The sequence below is a fragment of the Vicia villosa genome, linkage group LG6, assembly GCF_029867415.1.
Source record: "Vicia villosa cultivar HV-30 ecotype Madison, WI linkage group LG6, Vvil1.0, whole genome shotgun sequence".
In the NCBI taxonomy this organism is placed as follows: domain Eukaryota; kingdom Viridiplantae; phylum Streptophyta; class Magnoliopsida; order Fabales; family Fabaceae; genus Vicia; species Vicia villosa.
This window is the reverse complement of record NC_081185.1, coordinates 81894362-81899166: the sequence shown is the minus strand read 5'-3', so window position 1 is coordinate 81899166 and position 4805 is coordinate 81894362. Positions and strand designations below refer to the sequence as shown.

At 41.0% G+C, this 4805-nt stretch overlaps 1 non-coding gene across 1 annotated transcript; it reads right to left on the bottom strand.

The window, feature by feature from the left end:
- Window positions 1-1179: 1179 nt before the first annotated feature.
- LOC131615314 (small nucleolar RNA R71) lies at window positions 1180-1286 on the bottom strand. Its single transcript, XR_009287736.1, has one exon. It is a non-coding gene; the product is annotated as a small nucleolar RNA R71 (small nucleolar RNA).
- Window positions 1287-4805: the final 3519 nt, after the last annotated feature.

Genomic DNA, 4805 nt, shown 5'->3' with positions numbered 1-4805 from the left:
CTCGAGCGGGATGGCGAAAGCGTACGTTAGGGGTATTAGCTTGCTCCGAGTCAACAGAGCGAAAGTTTGAGATTAGGAGATTTAAATAAATAATAACCTCGTAAAATAGGCATTTTATTAATTACATTGTTTCCAAAAAGCTCTTCTAAAATCTAATGGGATGGCGAAAGCGTACATTAGGATTAGGATAGTAGTCTGAATCAACAGAGCGAAAGTTTGAGACGAGGATTTTTAATCAATTGGAATTAGTAAAGATTTTTAATTTAATTATGCAAAAGCCAATGAACCTTCGGATTACCTTTAGTTAAACGAAATACATACTGATACCTGTCTTTTATTATTATTCTTTACTTTCTCACAATCACTTTCCCTTAGGAACAATCGAAATTTTAGTACTCCTAGCTTTACATAGTAACCTTAGATAACGGTAGATCGATTCATAGTCCCTGTGGATTCGATATCTTTTAAAACTACACGACACGACTGTGCACTTGCAGTTATCAGATTTATAGACACGTAAAGTCGCGATCAAGTTTTTGGCGCCGTTGCCGGGGACTATTTAAGTCGATATCGTAACTCACTGTTACACCGTAGAGACTAGGATAATTCTTCCCTTTCTTTTTGAACGATTGTATGCCAAATACTCGTTCACAAGGAGGAGACTTAATACAACGAATTAACGAGATCGAACGTTTCATTAACGTTAAACGTCGAGCTCGCAACCTTCCCGAAGTAGCAGAAATTCCGATAAATCAGGAATTGATTTTTACTGATCAAATCAATCAAATCACCCCGAAGTTAGAGATGGCTGCTATTCGTCCTCTTAGAGACTATGCCGCTCCTTCACGCGCTGAACTGCATTCAAGTATCGCACCACCTGCGATTGAAGCGAACAATTTCGAACTGAAACCTTCACTGGTCCAAGCTGTTCAACAGAATCAATTCTCTGGAAGCCCTGTAGACGACCCCAATCTCCATTTATCTGTGTTCGTGCAATACGCCGACACTATCAAAGCCAACAACGTTAATTCCGAAGCTATTCGATTACGCCTTTTCCCTTTCTCCTTGAGAGATAGAGCGAGAGCGTGGCTTCAATCCCTGCCTTCCAATTCCATAACTACGTGGGACGAATTGAAGAGAGTATTCTTAGCAAGATACTTTCCGCCTAGCAAAACTGCTATGCTTAGAGGTCAAATCAACGGATTTACCCAGAAAGATAACGAATCGCTCTTCGAAGCTTGGGAACGTTACAAGGACATGCTTAGAATATGCCCTCATCATGGACTCGAACCATGGCTGATCATCCATACCTTTTATGGTGGTCTCTTATATAATACTAAAATGACTATAGATGCCGCTGCTGGCGGAGCATTAATGGACAAACCCCATGATGAAGCATACAAACTCATAGAGAACATGGCACAAAACCATTACCAATGGGGAGGAGAACGCGCCGCTCTAGAGAAAGCCCAAACCAAAGGAGGAATGTACGAAATTAGTGGTATAGACCGCGTTAACGCTAAAGTAGACGCTTTAACTCAAAAGATCGAGAATTTAACCATCACTCCTTCAGCCACCGCTGCCGCTGTAGCACCTAACTGCGAGATTTGTGGATTGACTGGGCATGTAGTTGCTGAATGCCAACTCTTGACTGGAGTCCCATCTGATCAAGTAAATTACGCTCAAGGAAACCCTTATTCTAACACGTACAACCCTGGATGGAAAAACCACCCGAACTTTTCTTATAAGAACAACAATGCGTTGTACGCGCCTGGACAAGCACCTGCTGTACCACCTGGCTACCAAAAAGCGCCTGTAGCTGCTCAAAACACCCCTAGGAAGTCAAACCTAGAAATCATGATGGAGAACTTTATAGCTTCCCAACAACAAACCAATAAAGACTTCCTGAATCAAAACATCCACAATAGCGAGCAACTAAAACAACTATCGAACAAAGTAGATGCTTTAGCTACGCATAACAAAATGTTAGAAACTCAAATCTCACAAGTAGCTCAACAACAAGCACCTACTGCTGCCCCTGCTGGCACGTTTCCTGCTCAACCACAACCTAATCCTAAAGGACATGCGAACGCGATAACACTACGAAGTGGAACTAATTACGATGGACCCATAGATCCTAGAACCCAAAACGTACCCATGTCACAACAAGAGCCAAAGGAAACCCAAAAGAAAACAACCGACGAACAAACTGCTAAGACTGATGAGAACAATAACGAAGTGGAACCCGAAAAAGAGAAACCTTATGTTCCACCACCACCTTATAAGCCACCAATTCCTTACCCTCAAAGATTAGCCAAATCAAAAACCGAAGCGCAATTTAAAAGATTTGTAGAACTTCTGAAGCAATTAAACATAACCATACCATTCACAGAAGCCATAACTGAGATGCCTTCGTACGCTAAGTTCTTAAAAGAAATCCTATCAAACAAAAAGAAACTCGAGGATAACGAAACTATAACGCTTACCGCTGAATGTAGCGCTATCATCCAAAACAACGTGCCTCCAAAACTGAAAGACCCTGGTAGTTTCTCTATACCCTGCGTAATTGGAAAAACCATCATAGAGAAAGCCTTGTGCGATTTAGGAGCTAGTGTTAGTTTGATGCCTCTTTCAACCTGTAAGAAACTCAATCTAGGTGAGCTTAAAGCAACAAGAATGTCTCTTCAACTAGCAGACCGTTCAGTTAAATATCCTGTAGGAATGTTAGAGAATATCCCTGTTCGTGTAGGTCAATTCTACATCCCAACTGACTTCATCATTATGGATATCCAAGAAGATTCTAACATCCCGATCATTTTAGGAAGACCATTTTTAGCGACCGCTGGGGCAATTATAGATGTAAAGCGAGGAAAGCTTACTTTCGAAGTAGGAGAAGAGAAAATAGAATTTATCCTTTCCCAATTCCTAAAAGCACCTTCTATAATTGACACATGCTGTTCTGCTGACATAATCGACGAGTGTGTCAAGGAAATAAAATCCGAACCAAATAAGGAAACCGAAATCCTAAGAATTCCTATGCCGCCAATTTTTGAAGATGACAACTGGCGTGAGGAATATCAAGATAACCACCTGAGTGAATGCTTAGCTTTAACCCCTGATCCTATACCTGGACCTAAGAAACCTGCTATAGAGCTGAAGACACTTCCTACCGATCTTAGATACGAATTTCTAGACGAAGAACTAAACCGACCAGTTATAGTGAACGCCAACTTAGGACGAACCGAGACTGAAAAATTACTTAATGTCCTAAGAAAATACCCTACCGCTTTAGGATACAACATATCAGATCTGAAAGGTATAAGCCCTTCTCTGTGTATGCACCGCATTATGCTCGAAGACGATAGTAAAACCTCTAGGGAACATCAAAGGCGAATAAATCCTATTATGAGCGATGTGGTTAAAAAGGAAATCCAAAAACTGCTAGAAGCTGGAATAATATATCCTATATCCGATAGTAAATGGGTTAGCCCTGTTCACGTCGTACCAAAGAAAGGAGGAGTCACTGTAATCACTAACGCAAAAGGAGAATCTGTAGCACAACGTACCCAAACTGGATGGAGGATGTGCATTGACTATAGGAAGCTAAATAAAGCTACCCGAAAAGACCATTTCCCTTTACCTTTCATAGATCAAATGCTCGAACGCCTAGCTAAACACTCACATTTTTGTTATCTGGATGGATACTCCGGATTTTTCCAAATTCCTATCCACCCTGACGACCAAGAGAAGACCACATTCACCTGTCCTTATGGTACATTCGCTTATAGACGAATGCCTTTTGGACTCTGCAATGCACCCGCGACCTTCCAAAGATGCATGATGGCAATATTTGCCGACTTCCTAGATGGAATAATGGAGGTCTTTATGGACGATTTCTCTGTCTGTGGAGGAAGTTTTGAAACATGTTTAGAAAACCTTGAAATGGTGCTTAGACGATGCGTAAGCGTAAACCTAGTCCTTAATTGGGAAAAATGCCATCTCATGGTTCGACAAGGAATTGTACTTGGACACATCGTATCCGATAGAGGAATCGAAGTTGATAAAGCAAAAATCGAAATTATCGAAAACCTTCAACCTCCCAAAACCGTTAGAGAAATAAGAAGTTTTCTGGGACATGCTGGTTTTTACCGACGCTTCATTAAGGATTTCTCTAAAATAACCAAACCCTTAACTGAACTACTCATGAAAGACGCCGAATTTATTTTCACCGATAAATGCACTGAAGCATTTCAAACGCTTAAACAAGCATTGATCTCTGCGCCAATTATGCAACCTCCCGACTGGAATGAGCCTTTCGAAATAATGTGTGACGCAAGTGATTATGCTGTAGGAGCCGTTCTAGGACAAAGAAAGGATAAGAAACTACATGTCATATATTATGCGAGTAGAACCCTAGACGAAGCTCAGATGAATTATGCCACGACAGAAAAAGAATTATTAGCTGTCGTATTCGCATTAGACAAATTCCGTTCTTACCTGGTAGGAGCCAAAATAATCATATACACTGACCACGCCGCCATTAGGTACCTCCTAACCAAAAAGGACGCTAAACCAAGACTTTTGAGATGGATCTTGTTACTACAAGAATTCGACCTGGAAATTAAAGATAAGAAAGGCACTGAAAATGTCGTAGCAGATCACCTCTCTCGATTGGAAAATCTGAAACCCGAACAAGTACCAATTGACGATGATTTCCCTTATGAAAGACTCATCGCCCAATTAGAAGCAAATGAATTCGAACCATACCGTCCAAACTCTGAAACCGAGAAATTAGCTGAAATAGC